The 22613-nt window shown below is 42.5% G+C and overlaps 1 protein-coding gene across 2 annotated transcripts in view; it reads left to right on the top strand.

Annotated features, from left to right (window-relative positions):
* The window catches only part of LOC124616008 (hemicentin-2-like), a 1911634-nt gene that overhangs the window by 389796 nt on the left and 1499225 nt on the right, over nt 1-22613 (top strand). For both annotated transcript variants that reach the window (XM_047144221.1, XM_047144219.1), the window contains exon 2: nt 3935-3975. The gene's annotated coding sequence lies outside the window, so the exon portion shown is untranslated. The remainder of the gene's footprint in view (nt 1-3934; nt 3976-22613) is intronic.

Here is a 22613-nt window from a genome sequence, read left to right as displayed (position 1 = left end):
TGCTGTCTCTGACAGAATTACAATGTCATCGGCGAACCTCAAAGTTTTTATTTCTTCTCCATGAATTTTAATACCTACTCCGAATTTTTCTTTTGTTTCCTTTACTGCTTGCTCAATATACAGATTGAACAACATCGGGGAGAGGCTACAACCCTGTCTTACTCCCTTCCCAACCACTGCTTCCCTTTCATGTCCCTCGACTCTTATAACTGCCATCTGGTTTCTGTACAAATTGTAAATAGCCTTTCGCTCCCTGTATTTTACCCCTGCCACCTTTAGAATTTGAAAGAGAGTATTCCAGTCAACATTGTCAAAAGCTTTCTCTAAGTCTACAAATGCTAGAAACGTAGGTTTGCCTTTCCTTAATCTTTCTTCTAAGATAAGTCGTAAGGTCAGTATTGCCTCACGTGTTCCAGTGTTTCTACGGAATCCAAACTGATCTTCCCCGAGGTTGGCTTCTACTAGTTTTTCCATTCGTCTGTAAAGAATTCGTGTTAGTATTTTGCAGCTGTGACTTATTAAGCTGATAGTTCGGTATCACCTGATAAAAACCATTCGTACAGTTCCACCAGGATCAGGTATCAGATCGTAGATATCTTCTTATTACGTTCCAGTTGTAATCTGTGCTCTCGACCTTAAGTCTTAGTCTTTTTTGAGAACAATCGTTTTTCTCCCTCTGATATATTTGCTGTTGCAGCTGACATGAAAATATTTAACTAAATAATCATTCGCTGATAGCGTACGTCTATCTTCTGTCGCTAGAAATACCGTTGAGGATTACTGAAATATTTCAAAGACATCTTTGATAGTTCGTAGTGCTTATTTTCCTTACACACAGACGTAACGAATTCCCAATCCGGACCAGTTGATTGTACACTTGTGGTGTTCTCACTGTCCAGAAAGAATATTTCACTGAGAGACATCTCATGCCCATCGAACAGCTGCCATGAACTACCCGCCTCCCCTGTGTGCTGGTCAGTCTGTATGTGCCATTAACGTTATAATCGCGGTTTTATTGTATTTCCCAAATTCGTTGTCGTCCAATTTCGTATCCCTAAGTCTTCCCGATCTTTTCCGGCTTGGTGTCCCTCCTTAATGGCAGTATTCTGCGGAAAACCACGCTAAGGAAAGTTCGAGTGTGCATTGCAATACCTCGTATCTCCTTATTCATATTCAAGGATCATGTACAGATATAAACGATTTTCCACTTAGCAAAACATGGGAATAAGTTCCTGCGGTTAAAGGCGCTGCAGTCTGGAACCGCAAGACCGCTACGGTCGCAGGTTCGAATCCTGCCTCGGGCATGGATGTTTGTGATGTCCTTAGGTTAGTTAGGTTTAACTAGTTCTAAGTTCTAGGGGACTAATGACCTCAGAAGTTGAGTCCCATAGTGCTCAGAGCCATTTCAACCAGTTCCGTCTTTTGTGCAAAACATTATTCTTTTTCCTTGTTACCCAAACGCATTTCGGCACATCCATGGGCTTTGTTTATTGAACAACCGTGAAAAATGAACATATTTTAGGTTGTGACTGATCTAACAAAATGAAGTCTGAAAACAGTTTTTGTTTGTTTTTGTTGTTACGTTGATTTTACATTATACGGTTTTGCAGGATCATCTGTATGGTGTGCTGCTCTGATAGCTTGTCAGCTGCAGACCAAACGAAATAAATGTGAATTTTATCAGCGAATTAACACATCCCTTGGTTTTTAAAATGTGGTTTTGGCGTGGTAAAATGTTTTGCGTATATGTTTTGTTAGGACTCACGATGTGTTAGGACTCACGTGTTGTAGTGACTGATCCTTCTTCTTTCGGGTTCTGAGGTCACCGCACACACGTAGTAAATTTATTTTATGTAATTTTGAGTTTACAAACGGCTTTTAACTTCACAAAACGCGGTGTACACGATGTTGTTGTGTCTCCTAACCCCGTCGGCATTCATTTGTTCCCGATGAGTTTGGCTTGGAATTTTCTTTCCTTCTCTCTCTCTCTCTCTCTCTCTCTCTCTCTCTCTCTCTCTCTCTGTGTGTGTGTGTGTGTGTGTGTGTGTGTGTGTGTGTGTGCGCGCGCGCGCGTGTGTGTGTGTGTGTGTGTGTTTTCAAAGGTCACTTTTCTAAGTTTCTCTTGAATATTTCGGAAACTATGTCCCCTAGCGAAAACATATTCGAGTACAAAATTTAACTACATTAAATTTCCTAAGAAAAGGTTCTTTTCATTTTTTTGTAGGCTCGTAGCAAGCGGGAGAATACGAAACTCTTTGTGCGCGGTATTTGAAGGCAACCAATGGGTAGGGTCAGTTGAATCACACTGTTTGTGTACACCAGACTGCGTTACGATGTTTCATTGTGGATGCACAACGGTACACTAACCCTTGAGTCAATACAGTTAGGCTGCGAGCAATGGACAGGGTTCGCTGCTCGGTAGCGTGCGGCATGTGGAGATTTGGGTCAGACGCGGGACGAGCTCGGATGTCCGAAGCGGGTAAGACGACCACTGGCGCTTTTGAGTTCGTTCCGTGCCCCGCTGCAGCTGAATGGTTCAAATGGCTCTGAGCACGACTTAACTTCTGAGGTCATCAGTCCCCTAGAACTGAGAACTACTTAAACCTAACTAACCTAAGGACATCACACACACCCATGCCCAAGGCAGGTTTCGAACCCGCAACCATAGCGGTCGCGCGGTTCCAGACTGTAGCAACTAGGACCGCTCGACCACACCGGCCGGCGCAGCTGAATGTCTGAGATTTCTTTCGTCATGCGTGAGTACAGCTGCCGATCGAGCAAAAAGCGCAAAAGGAATGATAGAGTTATTTAAACAAATGCTGCACAGGTACCATTTATAACCCCAGGGAAAGAGGATGAGGGTAGTACATACGCCTACTCACAGACACACGATGAAATCAGTGACCGACAGTTCCACGGATTTCAGTAAGTTCTTGGCTTGTTTCCACGATTTAGTCACAAACGAACCACGTAAATAAACGACAAGAATGAAAATTTAACTCCACGGCAAACGGAAACATACCATGTGACCCGAATTCCTGTTATTGACGACTACCGATTAGGATACGCCGTGGTACCACAATTTTTATTTTATGATAGAAGAATCTCTTTTAAACTGTATTAATGCATTAGTAACCGTGTGTCATGTAACGACATGGTTCTTCACCTTTACGTCCTTTGTATATTTGTATTAGTTTTGCGACATCTGTACCACTTACACAAATGGCACCCTGCGGCGCCTGGTACGTGTGCGTTAAATAACTTTTTGATGTTTCTTATTCTACCTTTCATGGTTTTTTTGGATAATGTTCCAGTATTGTAACTTTTGTCCCCCCCTTATACCTGTTCGAACTTAGTCCTGGAGATGATCCGCAAGGCAGATCGAAACCAATAGTTATCAGTAGTCATTTATTGACTCCCATGACAATTTCTCGGATAAGTGCGAGACGCTGGCCTCTAATAGAATGTAAATATCAACGCACGTGGACCTCAGCAAGCGGCGATTGCTAATCCGATATGCTAAACTCTGAAGGTAAATGGCAACATTTTTATCCCTCTGGGCATAATATGAATGTACTGCAGCTTTCTACAAGCGTAAAACCGTTTAAGTTTGTTACCACATGTGACATGTCTAGACTGACACCACGAAGCTCCAAGCAGTAAAACAGGAGTGTCGCTCCAGGCGGGTCAGGGACAGAATTATAGCACTTGCTGACGTCAATCGTTTTACCAATCTATTTCTATTCCGCGAGTGAGGGAGACTCTTACTTCTTCCTTATCGATACTGCAAAGGGAACGGTGTTTGGAGGACAGAAATATCGTCTGTTAGTACAGCAGCACTGACAATGTATTGCTTTGGATGTAAAATTATTAAAATGAATGCTACAGCCACCCCTAAAACTGTATGATCATCTCTGCATCTCTTTTGTTTCAGGAAGCGATTGCTGGCCTAGCAAGACGGCAACTTCGTCTTAGGTATGTATACGCCAACAGAAAATTAAATTAAATATTATTGAGAAAACGCAGAGCCAGAATAACGTTTGCGGAAATGTACTGACACCACAGTAATACAGTGCTCTTAACAGAAAATATATCGTTAGATATTTCAGAGATTGTTGTACAATACTAGCAATTTTCATATTGTTCGTGTAATGTGAAAACGTTGAGTTCTAGAAATGATGTATTGCATTTCTTAGCTTTAAACGTTTGTAGCTTGCCTTATGTGTGCCTCTTAAATGGATTACGTTTCCAGTGTAGTATTAACTGCCTTCGTCAAGTAAAAGATGTAGATTAAGGTAAATGAGTCTAGCCACGGGGAAATTATCTACACAACGATAGAGAAATTATATAGATTAAGTTCATGCCATACTTCGCACAGTGATTTATCCAGACGCTTTAAAAATTAAATAACGTTATACGCGCTCACAACAAATGGTACAGTGGCGAACTTCGGAGACTATGACTGGGTAAGTCAACAGAATATACTTGGAACATTATTTAAGGGGAAGTTATTTTTAGAGCTGAAGACTTCTGTTATAACAACGACCCCGATATGACATACTATCACTTTAAAAGTCTATGAATATATTATTGGATGTTTACTTTATCATTTCAACCATATTCTGGAAAATTTGCACTTGGAAATTTGACAACTAACAGTGATTGAAACACGAGAACGTATCGAAGGCTCTCGTCACTTGTCTTTGCTATTAGTCTTCCTTATCAGAATGATGGTAGCTGTCGTCAAATAGTATAAAATATCCCTTTCTATTGCAAAATCCGTCCAGCAGCAGCCAGTGTGGCGAAATGTTACTACACATATAATTTGTAGTACCTGTGAACCCTGTTGCAGTCAGTACATCTGGAGTCCGATATTGTTCTCTTGTTAATAGCTGCATTCTCTGCATACCTACCTGCTGGGCTAAATACAATATGTGATCAAAAGTATGCGGACACCAGGATGAAAATGACTTACAAGTTTGTGGCGCCCTCCATCCGTAAAGCTGGAGTTCAATATGGTGTTGTCCCACCCTTAGCCTTGATGACAGCTTCCAATCTTGCAGACATACGTTCAATCAGGTGCTGGAAGGTTTCTTGGGGAATGGAAGCCCATTCTTCACGGAGTGCTGCACTAAGGAGAGGTATCGATGTCCGTCGGTGAGGCCTGGTACTAAGTTGTAGTTCCAAAACATCGACAAGGTGTTCTATAGGATTCAAGTCAGGACTCTGTGCAGGCCACTCCATTACAGGGTTGTTATTGACGTGTAACCACTCCGCTACAAGCCGTGCATTATGAACAGGTGCACGATCGTGTTGAAACATGCAGTCTCCATCCCCGAATTGCTCTTCAACAGTGGGAAGCAAGAAGGTGCTTAAAACACCACTGTAGGCCTGAGCTGTGATAGTCCCACGTGAAACAACCAAAGGTGCAAGACCCCTCCATGAAAAACACGGCCACACCATAAAACCACCGCCTCCGGATTTCACTGTTGGCACTTCAAACGCTGGCAGATGAAGTTCACCGTGCATTCACCGTAACCACACCCTGCCATCGGATCGCCAAATTGTGTACTGTGATTGGTCACTCCACACAACGTTTTTCCACTGTTCAATCGTCCAATGTTTATGCTCATTACACCAAGGGAGGCGTCGTTTGGCATTTACCGGCGTGATGTGTGGCTTTGTCACCAGGGACTCTTGGTCCCCCATGGCTCGTCTCAGAGCAATTGCATTTCATTTTAATTTTGACCTCCTTTTATCTTTGTATCTGTACTGGACAGATAATATCTGCGCAACAGTGTAAATGACGACGTTGTGGGTTGCACGTCTTGTTTTCAAACAAACGTGCCTTATTACTGCTACAGCGTTATATGTACGGCTTATTTTTTTCAGCAGAATTAGTTGTACGTTAAAAGTGATGCACACCATTATGCATGGGTTTACTGATGATGAGCTGGCCGATATGAATTGCATGCACGGATTCATTGAATGCTAGTGGATAGCGCCACAACGACGCTGTGCTGAGGTCCTAAGTTGTTCCTATAGCGACGGCAAACACATCAAAGTAATTACAATGCGTGTATAGGTGCCTATCAGACCTTTTCTTGTTACAGTGGAGGATACTGGAACATACACTGACGGAAAAATATTGGAAAACAAAAAATTAATCTCGGGAATACATTTGTCTAAGTAACGTATTTTAGTGATTAACATTGCAAGATCACAGGTTAATGTAAACGCGAGATAAACCACTGCAAATGTGAAATCGGGAATACATTTGTCTAAGTAATGTATTTTAATGATTAACATTGCGAGATCACAGGGTAATGTAAGCGAGAGATAAACCATTGCAAATGAGAAATTATGGTGTACGAATAACCGATGTAACTGCCGGAATGTTGAGTACAAGCCTACAAACCTGAATGCATTGTGTTGTACAGATACCGTATGCCAATTTGTGGAATGGAAAAAAAATGGCTCTAAGCACTATGGGACCTAACATCTGAGGTCATCAGACCCCTAGACTTAGAACTACTCAAACCTAACTAACCTAAGGACATCACACACAATCGTACCCGAGGCAGGATTCGAACCTGCGACCGTAGCAGCTGCGCGGTTCCGGACTGAAGCGCCTAGAGCCGCTCGGCCACAGAGAGCGGCTGTGAGATGGAGTTCCACGCCTGTTATAGGTGGTCGGTCAGTACCGGCATGGTAATGCTGTTTGTAAGTAACGCTGGAGTTTTCGTCTGATGGTGTCCCAAACGTGCTCGATTGGAGACAGATCTGGTGGTCGAGCAGGCCAAGGTAACATGCCGACAGTTTGTACAACATATTGTGTTACAACAGCGCTACGCGGGTGAGCGTTATCCTGTTGAAAAACACCCCTTGGAATGCTGTCCATCAGTGTCAGTACAACAGATCGAATTAACAGATTGACGTACAGGTTTGCAGTCAGGGTGCGTGGGATAACCACGAGAGTGCTTCTACTGCAATACGAAATTGCATCTCAGACCATAACTCCAGATGTACGCCCCGTTAGTCTAGCACGGAGACAGGTTGGTTGTCGATCCTAACCTGGCCTCCTCCTAACCAACACACGGCCATTTCTGACATCCAGGCAAAACCAGCTTTCGTCAGAAAAGACAACAGACCTCCACCGTGTCCTCCAGCGACAACACTCAAGCCGCAAATGGCGGTGTTTTGGGGTCAGCGAAATGGACACTACAGGTCGTTTGGCTCAAGGATGTCCTTGAAGTAACCAATTTGTAACAGCTCGTTGCAAGTGTGGTGCTAACTGTAGCTCAGATCGCTGTAGCAGATGCTGGACGATGCACCAAAGCCAAACGGTGAATACGGTGGTCTTCCCTCTCGATGGAGCCACGTGACAATCAGGAGACCGGTCTTCTTAGCCCCGTACATTTTCAGACTACCGCTGGCGCTGCAGTACCACAGAAGGAACATTTAGCTTCTCTTATACCTACTGCATGACCTCGCCCAAACTCAATGAAGTATTGATAATGGCGTCTTTGTCATCTTAAAGGCATTCTTCACTAACATCAGTTCACCACGTCCAATCTTAAAGGTATCTAACACTTAAGATCGATGCAGCACATTTAAAGCAAACCTGATTTGCATTCTCCTAGTTACTAGTTACTGGAATACTCTCTTTCAAACTCTAAACGTGGCAGGGGTAAAATACAGGGAGCGAAAGGCTATTTACAATTTGTACAGAAACCAGATGGTAGTTATAAGAGTCGAGGGGCATGAAAGGGAAGCAGTGGTTGGGAAGGGAGTGAGAACAGGATTGTAGCCTCTCCCCGATGTTATTCAATCTGTTTATTGAGCAAGGAGTAAAGGAAACAAAAGAAAAATTCGGAGTAGGTATTAAAGACCATGGAGAAGAAATGAAAACTTTGAGGTCCGCCGATGACATTGCAATTCTGTCAGACACAGCGAAGGACTTGGAAGAACACTTGAAAGGAATGGAAAGTGTCTTGAAAGGAGAATACAAGATGAACATCAACAAAAGCAAAACGAGGACAGTGAAGTGTAGTCAATTTTTAGTCGGGTGATGCTGAGGGAATTAGATTAGGAAATGATACACTTAAAGTAGTAAAGGAGTTTTGTTATTTGGGGAGCAAAATAACTGATGAAGGTCGAAGTAGAGAGGATATAAAATGTAGACTGAGAATGGCAAGGCAAGTGTTTCTGAAGAAGAGAAATTAGTTAACATCGAGTATAGATTTATGTGTCGGGAATCGTTTCTGAAAGTATTTGTATGGAGTGTAGCCATGTATGGAAGTGAAACATGGACGATAAATAGTTTGGGCAAGAAGAGAATAGGAGCTTTCGAAATGTGGTGCTACAGAAGAATGCTGAAGATTAGATGGGTAGATCACATAACTAATGAGGAGTTATTGAATAGAATTGGGGAGAAGAGGAGTTTGTGGCACAACTTGACAAGAAGAAGGGACCGGTTGGTAGGACATGTTCTGAGGCATCAAGGGATCACCAATTTAGCATTGGAGGGCAGCGTGGAGGGTAAAAATCGTAGAGGGAGACCAAGATATGAATACACTAAGCAGATTCAGAAGGATGTAGGTTGCAATAAGTACGGGGAGATGAAGAAGCTTGCACAGGATAGAGTAGAATGGAGAGTTGCATCAAACCAGTCTCAGGATTGAAGACCACAACAACAACAACAACAACAACAGTTACTAGCGCCCCTCTTAGTCAGTTGGTGCTAAATTTCAATAAACATCATCTCTCAGTTGTAGAAACACGTCTAACCTCTTTCGTTTGTGTCGAACATCTCCTTGGTGTGTACAATTTTTTCCCGTCAATGTATTAAAGATTTTCTCACTTCTGTGAATTTTTTTCCCAAAAACTATGTAACTGAGGCAATATACCGAATAAATCGTAATTACATTGTTACATTGTGACAAGGTACTAGACACCAAGGTTTCATCATATCAAGTTGTTTTTTAAGTAAGGGCCGTTTTTATTTTTAGAAAAAGATACAAATACTTTTGTAAAAAAACTTTTATTTTCTGATTCTACACACTTTTACCTATTTTTCTACATAGTTGCCTTGTTTATTTAAGCACTTATCATACCGTACAACTAAGTTTTTAATTCCCTCTTCAAAGATATCGGCCGCCTGCTCCGACAGCCAAGAGTTCACGGCCGCTTTCACTTCATCGTCGTCATTGAAGCGCTGCCCGCCAAGATGGTGTTTCAGGTACCGGAAAAGGTGAAAATCGCTAGGAGCAAGGTCGGTGCTGTATGGTGCATGGTCCAAAACTTCCCAGCCAAAATAATCAATCAAATCCCGAGTCTTTTGAGAGGTGTGAGGCCTAGCGTTATCGTGCAGGAGCAAAACTCCTTTTGTCAGCATGCCGCACCTTTTGTTTTGAATCGCTCTGCGGAGCTTCTTTAGAGTTGCACAGTAGGCATCTGAGTTGATTGTCGTTCCTCGTGGCATAAAGTCCACTAGCAAAACACCGCGCCGGTCCCAGAACACAGTTGCCATAATCTTGCGCTTTGACAGCGTCTGTTTGGCTTTGACCTTGACGGGTGAGGTTGTGTGTCGCCATTCCATCGATTGTCGCTTGCTTTCGGGAGTGATATGGTATACCTATGTTTCATCTCCAGTGACAATTTGACTCAACATGTCATCCCCTTCTTCCTCGTAACGAATCAAAAAGTCCAGTGAAGTGGCAAATCTCTTCCCTTTGTGGTCTTCTGTGAGGAGTCTGGGTACCCACCGAGAACACAGTTTCGTAAAGTTTAGGTTTTCAGACACAATTTTGTACAAAATCGATCTTAAAACTTGTGGAAATTCCAAAGAAATAGTGGAAATTGTGAATCTTCTGTCCTCACGAATCTTTGTTTCGACTGCAGCCACCAAATCATCAGTGATCACAGAGGGCCGGCCTGAGCGTTCTTAGTCATGGACGTTTTGACGGCCATTTTTAAACTCTCTAACCCATTGACGCACTTTAGCTTCACTCATTGCATTCAAGCCACAACCTTCTGTAACTGACGATGAATTTCTGCAGCTGATAGGCTTCTCGCGGTCAAAAAACGTATCACTGACCGTATCTCATCGCCGCGGGCGATTCGACAATCGTAAACATTATAAAGTAGCACAGCGATGCGTACACGTCAGCTACAGAGCTGCAACGTGCATCAGTGTGAATAGGAAGGATGCCGACAAGTGGCGCGGTGGCTTGTTGCGGCATCCGCGCGAACTACGGGACTATACGCGCGAACGGCCCTTACTTAAAAAACAACCCTCGTACTCGGAAAATTTCCCAGAACAACCACCGAGATATTCGGTTGTTATTCAGATTCACATTGCGTATATGGTTTCCAGATTTTGGAAGTAAATCTCTTGCGTTTACTTTAGCTGCTTTGTGGCAACACATTTACTAAATTTACGCAAAGCACTATTTCTCACCTACAGTAGCATAGACAGCTCACGGGCAGCTGAAGAAAGGGAACTAATCGTTTGTCTCTCATGGTCTTTCATAAACGCTGGGGATCCTCAGATAATCAGAGAGCCATTCCACTACTGAAATATTAGTTAGGGTCTAAAATTTAAATAGTCGCAACCAGTGAAGTGAAAACTGCGAGAAACTCCGCATTCCCTGGGAACCACGAATTTTTTGTCGTTCACTCTTTAGGTCAGAATATCCTCTCGACGTCTAAGGCAGTGTTCGTGACCTCCTGTACTTAATAGAAATTAAGAACCGGGGAGATTTTCTTGTACGACCAGCTAAAAGAACTGCCTCTCTGCACGAACTCGAGGCTTCGGGACATGTAATAGAACGTAATGATTGACTTCAAAACTTTGTAAGTGGGCGACAGTACTTTATTGACCGTCCTGGGACGTTATTGGCCGCAAAGTCTCATTTCAAATCTTTGGTTGCATGCAAGCAGCCAGTCAGATAACAATGGCTATATGAACTGCTCACAATAGAATTTAATGTTCTTCTGTAGATGTATGCCAAATGCCTACATCTACATTTATACTTGGAAAATTCCAATAATGTCTGTGGCTGGTATAGTTTTTGTTGTACCTTCTATTAACGTTTTTTGTTCCATTGTCGCTCAGAACTTGGGAAGAAGATTGAGCTGAAGTGTCTACGCAAGCTCTTCTCAGTTTAATTTCATCTTTATGCTCTGTGTTTGATCGATGCCTAGGGAGCGAAGAATAGTCACAGTTTCCACCCTGAAACTTAGCAGCTGTAATTTTCTACGCATATTTTGTACATTGACTGCCAGATACAATTCAAAATTCTAGAGCAGTACTGTTATCCTCCGAAGTACTAGTGGCTTACATACTACGAAATTCTAACTAAATTGTAACCAGTACTGAAATCATTGTGTGATATGTGGATGATAATGGCTGAACAGGGAGTGGCTAATCTTCATTAATTAAATACTAATTGCCTTACGAAAATTCATTTCCCGCTAGGTTATTGCACCATTAACTCGAACTCCCTAACGAGAGATTTTAACGATAGTGGTAGTACAGTTTCGTACTACGCTAGCCGTAAATTTATTTATCAGGCTAAAGATTCTAGTGTGAGAAAATTGGACGTTACATAAGAGATACAGATAAGTTTTAGACACGATACTAAAGAAACCTGACCAATTAAAAATGTTAGTAATCTATTATACAGATTTTTTATTTTAGCAGGTGCAGAAGTCTGTTTTAAGCCACCATGCAAGGAACAGTGACAGCGCCTAACTAGCAGTAAGATCTAACATCATCGATACTCTAGAAAGAAAATAACAGAGAACATTTCATTCAGAACATATGGGAGCGGGGTCACGTCGTGTTATTGCTGCTTTTTCTTCCACAGTAAAGTGACAGAAACGTTCAAGTGATAAGCTTGAACAAATAGCGGTAAAATGCAGTGGTAAACGTTTCAAGTAGTGTTGGCAGAATTCATACCATTGTTTGTAGAAGAAATTGAAATTATTGTTGGATTTTTAATTATGCTTCTCTGACTCCAATGTTAGCCTAAGCGTCAGTAAATCAACTTTTGACATTATGATGAGAAACAAAATAGAAATATGTGTACAAATACTCCATTTCTTCTACCGAGGGAGCAGGCGCATTCGTTACCACGCTGAACTTGTATTCGACGATTCCAATCGCTGTCCGACCCTCCAGATTTATGTTTCAGTGATTTGCCTAAATCGCATAAGGTAAATGCCAGAAAGGTAAATGCCAGAGGCCACCGCCGATTTTCTACCTTATCCTTTCCTAATCTGAGCTCGTGCTCCGTATCTAATGAAATAGTTATCGCCGGAAGTGTGGAACCTATCTTCCTTTCTTCCATTCCCTTTTTTCTATACAAGTATGTGGTAGCGGGGAATATAATTCAAACAAAAATGCTGTCAATCAGTTGATAAAGTTTACACACCAAAATACGACTGTACGGAGAAAAGAGGAAAGTCCATACTTAATCATTAGATGCTATCAGAACCTACATAGATAGCGCATTAATCTAAAGAAGCGGAACACATATGAATGTATAAAACTGAAGTCAATGATGTGTGGAAAAGATCTTGCTAGATTAATGGGTTAAGAAAGGTTTTTGATGGTAATGAATCATTGGGGTGGTGATGGTGATGATGGTGGTAAAGCAAAATACGTAAGTATATAGATACACTACTTAACTGAGAACAAAGTATAAACGTTACACAAGTATTAAACAATTGCAATCAAAAAAATTAACAGACTCAGATGCACTGACTGTAGTTTTTGTTATGAACTACATGGTGCACAATACTTGGTACTGGCGCCAATGCAAGATTTAGTCCTGGGTCCGCTCAGTATCACATTCACGGAACACAGAATCCACAAAGAGACGCCAACTCTCTACAGTGCTTTGCTAATTGTGAAACCAGAATGGAGTCATATGAGTGACTACCTGATAAACCATATTTCGGTGTGGTGGTAAGGGAGTCGTCCTTCAGGTAGCATCCATTTTTCCAAATGCTGGGTTCTGGCACTCTACGTTTGTAGTCTCCTTTGCTGTAGTGGTGCTGCGAATTCCTCATTTGTCTCTAGGAAACTTCCTCGACTTGAATCGTGAAAGTGGTGGCCCGTATCAGAATAGAATATGGTTACCTGATGCTGCAGGTTCAGTCTCCTCTTTGGTTAACACTAAAGATAATGAGATGAACTAATATTATTAAAGGTGCTACAGACCGCGGTCTGGTCGTATCGTGTGCTTGGTGGTCACACCGTTCAAGCATCTCCGTGTGGTTCCCTATCTAGAGACATTCCAATTCATTTCATGCCGTGATTATCATTTCTAGAAGGAAATTCTTCAAGAGAAGTTGGTATCGCCCTCACACATCTTGGATACTAAAATGTAATTTACATGCAGACAGTATGGTTTATTTACGAAATACATGAGTCACTCCCATGGGAACTCCACCTCTTCTTCGAAGGGGAAAAAGGTTGTACCAGCTATCGATACCACGTGTTTCCCCGCTGAACGTCATATGTGTGTATGCAACAGTAAAAAAGAGCTCAAATAGTTTTCCCAAGTGCCATGGCAGGTGCTACTCTGCCGATATATTACTAAACAAGCCGGCCGAAGTGGCCGTGCGGTTAAAGGCGCTGCAGTCTGGAACCGCAAGACCACTACGGTCGCAGGTTCGAATCCTGCCTCGGGCATGGATGTTTGTGCTGTCCTTAGGTTAGTTAGGTTTAACTAGTTCTAAGTTCTAGGGGACTGATGACCTCAGCAGTTGAGTCCCATAGTGCTCAGAGCCATTTTTATTACTAGACATTACAGTGGGACTACTTCTTGCTTCTGCACATCTTAATGCTGAAAGTCCCCTGCTGAGAATATCTGAGTGGATTTTGATTCTCCTCGTTGCCTCCTGAAGCCATTGACCTCTTCTGCGTCATTCTCTCCTTAGCTGGGTTGCGCCACAATTAGCAGCCAGCTGGTGTTGGCGACCACGAGGCAAGTCTTCAACACTTTGTGTAACACGATAAGCTTGCAGCGTTCTGACTTCATCGTCGCAGCGTATGGGCTGCTTCCGACACTGATACCCCTTCCTGCCGCGTAGTAGCTATTCGTGCTCGATGGTCACATGTTGACTCACTGAACTTAGCACACATACTCGCTGTTGCACGTGTTCATGAGAACAGCGGATATTACTGGAGTGTGCCAGGGCCACGGTTACTCTTCTGGCTGCTGGTTACACGTGCCGATATACTGTGACTATCCGAATGCCTCTAGGATACGAAAGCACACACGAAACGATATCAGTCACGACATGGATCCAGTACAGAATTTTTCGTAACATACCACACAGTTGACATCTTAGCTGCGGCATTCAAATATCAAGTTGAGTTCTTATTTTTATCCAGTTTTGCAGTTTGTTTGAAACCTAGTTCTATAGGCAGCTGAGACATGCGTTCAGAATTTGCACGTACACAAATAATTCGAGCCTTCACGTACCTCAAAAACTGCACTCATAGTTTACGTATTTGTTAATCATTCTTTAAAATCTAAATTAGTTGAAATAATAAAACCACTAAGAGTGACATTATGAGTTGCGTTGTTATTTAATCATATTACGCTTTACAAATGAAGGGCAAAATTATACGCTGCAGACTGGGAACTAAAAATTCAGTATTTTAACTCTTAAAACGTGATCGCTAATGCAAATATAGTTTCCTCGGGATTACAACAGCAGACTTGAATGTTACTGCTCCGCATTTATTGAAATACCGTGCTGACAGTTACATTTTTTTCTCCCTTAGACGTGTGCAAGTACATTTGTGTTGCAGCAGTTACATGGCTAAAACAGGCATGGCTGATTTGCATAACACCTGCCCTTAGGACAGAAATTTTAAACTTACAAAAACTATCAGACAAAGGGACCAAATAAATCAAAATCCAGAGACACTTGTTATTATTTACACTGCTAATTAGGGATACACTCTTGAGCATCAAGGACTATTAATTACGTAAAAACATACTTATGTGTGGATAAAACTAAATGGTTCAAATGGCTCTGAGCACTATGGGACTTAACATCTGAGGTCATCAGTCCCCTAGACTTAGAACTACTTAAACCTAACTAACCTAAGGACATCACACACAGCCGGCCAGCGTGGCCGAGCGGTTCTAGGCGCTTCAGTCTGGAGCCGGCGACCCCACCGCTCGCAGGTTCGAATCCTGCTTCGGACATGGATGCGTGTGATGTCCTTAGGTTAGTTAGGTTTAAGTAGTTCTATGTTCTAGGAGACTGATGCCCTCAGATGTTAAGCCCCATAGTGCTCAGAGCCAACATCACACACATCCATGCCCGAGGCAGGATTCGAACTAGCGACCGTAGCAGCAGCGCGGTTCCCGACTGAAGCACCTAGAACCGCTCGGCCGCAACAGCCGCCGGATAAAACTATTTTGCCACTGAAGAGAGAGAGTATTGACGGGTGATAAGGCGTTAACATGTCTTTACGTATACGCACTCGAAAATATCGTAAAGTCCCAGTCATTATTTTCTCTCTCGTTGTGAGCTACTTACTTTCCTACCGACACATCGCTATCGGTCAGAGCAATTCGCTGAACCACCAAAATGAATTTTCGTGTATTGGCTCAGATGCCCAAACTATTTAACTACAGCCTATGTGGGACAAACACAATATTTACGACAAGTAGTCACGCGTACCATCGGTACAAAGCCATTTTACAAATGGTAGCTGAAGCTAGAATAACGTCTAGTGCAAAAAAACTGCAACAAAAAGCTGTCATAGCACCGGCAGTCATCTTACACAAGAAACTGAGTCAACTTAATGGTGGTGATGTTTTTGTCGACAGAAAGATTGGCGCTACGAAGGAGGTAAATAATAGCCCAAAGATCGTAACAGAGCTCATTACTGTCGCAACGAACAAAGATGTTGAACATAGTCTATATCGATCAGTAATAATTGGTTTCCAAAGCGGAAAACGTTGTCACTTTTTGAATGGCTGTGGTCTGAAAAGATGTACTTCCACCAAAAATTTTTTACTTCCAAACACGTAGTCGGTACAATGGGCGCCTATTACCCCAAAAGGCTGATTTATACCCATATCAACTAAGAACATCAGCCATAATAAACTGCACTTGGCTTTTGTAAGACATCCGAGAAATTTAGTGGAAAACAAAACACGAGTTTGGAGTATCTGACCAGATTTGTTACTGGATGCTGAATTTCAATGCAGTTTGAGGACCCGTCGCCCTTATACAAACAAAATCGACAGGTATGACAGTAATTTCGGGCTTATCCCAATGGAGTGTTACAAGACCGTTACAGTTTACAATTAATCATTTAAACAACGGAAAATAAGTAACGGAATAACGACAATATTATGAAAAAAAACATTGTTGCTCACCAGATAGAGGAGATTTGCAGACAGACACAACAAAAAGAAGAAAAAAGATCGGTCAAAAGGGCTTTTTTTTAAGTAGACAGCACCCACACGCATCCATGCATGTGCGGCCTCAGTGGCCATAGACAGCGGTCATATGTGTGTGTGTGTGTGTGTGTGTGTGTGTGTGTGTGTGTGTGTGTGTGTGTGTCAGTTTTGCTTGCATGAGCACACGGGTGTTGTCAACTTTAGAAAAGGCATATTACCCGAATGCTAAACATGTATAGCAGTCTCGTCATTGTCTCTGTCAGCGATTCAGCAGCAATCTTTCCTTTCCACAATATTGTCAGTTAATGCTTTAATGGATAACAAGGAGGCTCCATGAGACTATATCGGAGGAGTCTGTGGTCTGTAGGAGCGTTATAACATCAGAACATTATAGTGAAGTGCAGGACGACCTGCAGCAAATCTACGATTGATGCAGAGACCGGCAACTGCTCCTGAGAGTCAAGAAATGTAAAACATAGCGCAGAAATTGGCGGAGGAATCCACTTGGATTACACTATTGCCGACGAATCACTGGAAACAACCGTCAAATGCCTAGGAGCAACAGTTCACAGCCACCAGTAGTGGCAAGTCCACACAAACCCAGTAGCAGGAAAAGCAGATGCCACGCAGAGATATCCTGAAAGAATCTTAGCCAACTGCAGTTCTTCCACAAAAGAAGTGGTTTAAAAAACAATTCTCAGAATGATTCTTCAGTATTTATCACCCATCTGGAACCTTTACCAAGTAGGATTAATAGAAGGGAGAGAGAGAGGGGGGGGGGGGAGGGAGGTAGAGGGGGAGAGAGAGAGAGAGAGAGAGAGAGAGAGATAGAGATAATATCCAACGAAGAGCGGTGCATTTCATCTCGGGGTCGGCGCGAGAGGGTAACGGGAAGGTTCACCCACGTCGAGTGGCTGACGCTGCAGGAGGCGGAGCCCATCAGGGAGAGGTTTACTGTTGAAATTCCAAGAAAGAACCTTCCACGAAGGACTGGCCAACCTATTACGTACAAATAAAGCAGTTTTCGGCGTCATTCACTTCTTCATTTTGCCTCTACGCGTTTCGGTGGTTCACGCCATTATCTTCAGGTGGAGAATTGTTTGTTTACGTAACTGGTGTTGGCGAAGAGGACAGACGTCGTTTCACAGTAGCCGACCAAGGGCAGTGTAGGCTATGTTGCGTCTTTTGCTAATGATAAAAATCATTTACTTAGAAAAGGTACTTTTGAGATTGAAAAACATGAATTTCTGACAGTTAATTGTGGTTACATGGGCGGTAGAGTCGAAAAAATCTGCATACTCTTGTTTGTTGTATGAGCTTTCTACGGTACATTACGTTTACACTCTCACTTGGAAGATATTGTACTTGTTACATATGCGTGCTTACATTGGATACAAAGATATAAGATTTAATCGTTTCTACATAAATAAGTTTCCTTCTTTTTAAAAAACCTGTTTATGAATGGCCTGCACCGGAATATGGAGTAGTGCACATTTCAGTTATTGTATTACAGAGTTATACAAACATAAATTTTTCTTGTATATTTAAAAAATACGAATCAACTGCAGCATTGGATGCAAATGTAAAAGATTGTATTGTTATGTAAGTAAATAAGTTTTCCTTTTATTCTGAAAAACACGAATGGGTTACACCAGAATGAGGATACAATTCAATTATTAAATTAATTTTTTTATATATAAAAAAGATTACAACAGATCAAACATATGTATTGTAGGTCGAACTTATTCAGAAATGAATTGGAGTAGTTACATTAATTCTATGCTTTGAAACTGTAAATTATTAGAATACCTTAAATACATTGTCAAAGCTTTTGGAATAGTTGGTTGTACTTGTTTCGCTATTGTCGTTAAGTACATGTTCCCCGTGCTGGTACAGCCCATTCATTAAAAAAAACATACTTGTGTAGAAACCATTTAATCTTATATCTTTATGTTCTATGTAAGCGAGCATATGTGTAACATGTACAATATCTTTGAAGTGAGAATGTTAAGATAATATACGGTTGAGAGGACATTAAAAACAGGCAGCAGTATGAAGACTTTTTTCGGCTCTACCGCCCGTGTAAGCACAATCCACCGTCCGAAATTTATGTTTTTTAACCTCAAAAGTGCCTTTTCTAAGTAAATACTCTGCATCATCAGCAAAAGACGCGATGTAACGTACACTGCTCCTTATCTGCAACTGCGAAAAGACGTCTGTATTCTTGATCAACGGATGCTACACATATAAACAGTTCTCCACCTGAAGATTATGCCATGGACCATCGAAACGCGTAGTGGGAAAATAAACAAGGCAGTATCGCAGAAAACTGTTCTATTCGTATTCATTAGTAGAATCAATTGAAAGACATGTTTATTCAATAATGTTACAATCCAAAAGGCGTCTCCCGTTCTCTGCTAGATCCTAGGGGTCGACTCCCAGCTGCGTCTGCTGCTGCGGTCCCCTGACTGGCCCTCAGAGTGGATGCGGAAGTGCCCGATCGCTCCCGCTGCTTCTCTTGCCTTCACATACAGTGTTGTGACCGACCGAGGTGGCGCAGTGGTCGCTCCAGGCAAATGCCGGAATGGCTCCTTTGAAAGGGCACGGCCGACTTGCTTCCCTAATCCGATGAGACCGATGACCTTGCTGTTTGGTCTCTTCCCCCAAACAACCCAACCCAACCGCGTCGAGGTGTTGTCTAGCGCCGCGATGCCCGATACGATTGCCGTACCACGTTCTGCGGGTGGCCGTGTTGTCGGTTGCCGTGATGACCAATGCTATGTTGTCATGATATCATGCTGTTCGCCGATTCTGACCCGCCCTTCAGCAATCCGGTGGTGGGTCGGAGGCTGCTACGCTAGGGCAGCTTGTAACCCAGCTCGTTGTCGAGGTGACAATCTTCTGTGTGACTCGCGAGAGGCGTTTGTCGCTCTGGTCTCGAATATGACTCCTGGTGACTCACGAAGATGCAGTCACCCTTGCCCAACAGTGCAGCTGTAGAAGTACCGGGGAACTGAAACAGTCCTTCACAAATTGTTACCTAACAGTAATCAGAAAATGAAGTGCGAATGAGGCGAACGCCATCGATCCTTCTGATGGAATAACTTCTGGCCTGTCAGCAGACGTATTTGTTACGGTTGGGGATGGGGTTTCGTTAATAGACGTTATTAATAATGGCCGAACCGTCCTATTGCCAGCGGACAGTAGTCTCTTCCACTATTACATTCACTTAGCGATTAGTTCTGGCACGTTAGCCCTCTTGCCAAACCAGCACTGAACGAAGTTGCAGAGCGAATCGTGCTTCTTGCATAAAGTTCCGTAGGTGCACCGAGGTTCACCTGGCTATCTCTGTCGCACACTTCCTGCTGAATCGCGCGGTCACACACTGCCTTGCTGAGCTTGCTGTTTCTGCCGCCCCGCTCGCCAATCATATTAGCCTGCGACTCAAGCCGCAGTTGTTGACGCACTGGCTCGCTGTGGAAGCAATGCTCTCCCGGTGAACTTAGAAGTTTTACGTCTTCCCAAACTGAGCTGTTCCATGTGCAACAGTGGAGTTCATGGATTCAGGAAAGTCATGCACAATGCCATGCAGGGTCTCAAATACCCAAGACGTTTGGTCTCCGACACATTTCGTTTTCTTGGCTGCATAGAATTTGCGCCTCGTTGTGTACCTTCAACCAACAATGAGCTTACTTGGTGCAAGATAAATATTTACACGGACAGTGGGCTGTGGTACCACGGGTTGTCAGCACGGCGATTATTGCTGCGGCTTGATTTTTAACGCGGCAACGCTGGTGATCCTAATGACAACACAGAGCAAGGGAGAGGCACAATCTCGTCTTCTCAGACAAGTCCTGGTTTTGCTACAGCCTCACGATGAACACATGCTTGTGTGAAATTTCCGAGAACGTTGACAGACTGATTTCGTCATCGATATACCAGCCATATACGTGACGCGAAGTTACGGGATGCCATTGGGTTTACAACACGATCACTTCTTTTTCGTACAGCCGTTAAGTTGGACAGGAGGCGGTACAGTTCTGACGTATTCACGCCTATGATTGTGCCCTATCGTCGGGGTCTCTGAGACAGTAACTTCCAACAAGATAACTCGAGGCTGCGTGTCACCTGTTCTATCCTGACACACCTCGATAAAGAAGTAGTTCGGCTGTGACCCTCCCCACACGTTGTTCCAAACTCTTATCCATTCAAAACATCTAGTCATGGCCTGTCGAGAGACTGGTTCGCCATTAATGAGCTATGACAATCGCAGCAGTATAGGACGATGTACGCGAATTTGGCGTACGCGCTCAGCACGATTCGATACCGAGCCCGGTTGAAGCCATCATTTCTGCAAGGAGAAACAGCTCGGTGAAATAGATTTCGCACTCTGTATGCCCCAAAATCGCTTACAAAATCAGTGATTTAAGCATCCTACTATGCTGTATAGGCAGAACAAGTAGGGGAAAGCGATTTAATACCGTGCGCTTAGGCTATTTGTTAAATATTTCTTATTTCCTGAACTCAAATGAAATGGTGAACCATCTTATTAAATCAAGCAAACAATTCTTTACGGTTGATTATACTACTTTTACGAGGAGCCACAGTCACAGAAAACTTACGGAAATACATTTGATTGTATGGTATGCTTTCTTAAACGGACCAGATTTTAGCCTTAGGCCATTTTCTAGTGTTGACATTGTCAAAAATTTTACAAATATATTATTCAGTATTGTATTCTTTCAAGGCCTAGGGTAACACCGTGCACTATGATGGGTAATATCATGTAATTAGGGGACCGTAAAGTAATGTCGTTTCTGCGATGTCGATATTCGTTTGTCATTGCGTACCTCAGAGTCGTCCCCAAACACATTTTAAGATTAGAGCGACTCGATTATTCCTAAAAAACGAAATTTCAACCTTTTTTGCATTTTATGGTGAAACGGCCAGCCAAATAACAGAAAATCGACATTTTCGGCGTCGTATGCTTTTCCAGTTTCGCAAGGATAGTAACGCAATAGCTGCTACCAAAACATTTGCGATATCAATCCAAGTGCATTAGACGTTCATAAATGCCAAAGGTGGTTTCCTAAGTTCAATGTGCATGGTAATTTCGATGTTTCCGACTGGTATCGATCAGAAAGTCAAACGACTCTAGATGACGTCATATAAATGGCGGAAGTGGAAACAATCGAAGAACTGACAAACTCTCTTAACTGATCTTGGTCGTCCATCGGACAACATTTGGAGCAGACTGGTAAAGACAAACAAAGCTAATCCATGCGCTCCATGAATCTCATTGATTCAGCGGCACTGTACAGAAGCGTCTGTTGGTCACTTGATAAGCAGAGACGAAAACTGTGTCCTCTATGACAGTTCAAAATCCCAAAGGCACTGGCTCTCTCCGAATGAATCGCCACGAAGTACAGCTAAACCAGATCTACAGCCCAAAGAGGCTCTTTTGTGTGTTTGGTAGCTTGAGTATTCGCAGAGTCATTCATTTTGAAGTGCTTGAACCTGCACAGACTGTGATGTAGATCTATACTGTGAACAACGGATGGAGTAAATTAATTTTTTACTTGAAACGTGCACAACTGTTGTCAACAGAAAGGGGGTTATCCTGCAACACGATACTGCAAGACCGCACTGCACAAGACGAACCCTGAAAAAAATTAATGAATTGCCGTGGGAGGAATTGCCCACCAACCATACTCGCCCGATGTCGGGCCGTCGGGTTTCCATTAATTCGGACGCTACAATAATTTTGATATGGCAAAAATGTGGAGATGAGTAAAAGTGGATGATTTACTGAATGCCATTTGCAGATTATTCTGCTAAAAAAATCAATTGATTTTTGTCGATCCAGCATTGAAAATCTGCACACTAAGTGGAAAAATGATGATGATAACGAGGTTGATTACATCACTGATGAACTTGTTAACAATTTATGTTTCATTTTAATGTAACAATACGACATTATTTTCCGGTAAAACGGACAAAAACTATTTAAAAGTTTTAAATAATGAACAAGTCGGTGATTCATAATTTATGTATAACACCAAAATGTAAAATATAACTACTCATTAAACTTCAGATAGAGACACAGTCACAATCACTTAGGCGGTACCACATCTACTGCACTCGTTATGCACCCATCTACTACTAAAC

The sequence above is a fragment of the Schistocerca americana genome, chromosome 5, assembly GCF_021461395.2.
Source record: "Schistocerca americana isolate TAMUIC-IGC-003095 chromosome 5, iqSchAmer2.1, whole genome shotgun sequence".
Taxonomy (NCBI): Eukaryota; Metazoa; Arthropoda; class Insecta; order Orthoptera; family Acrididae; genus Schistocerca; species Schistocerca americana.
The sequence above is the reverse complement of the archived record's forward strand: the minus strand, read 5'-3'. Positions and strand labels throughout refer to the sequence as shown.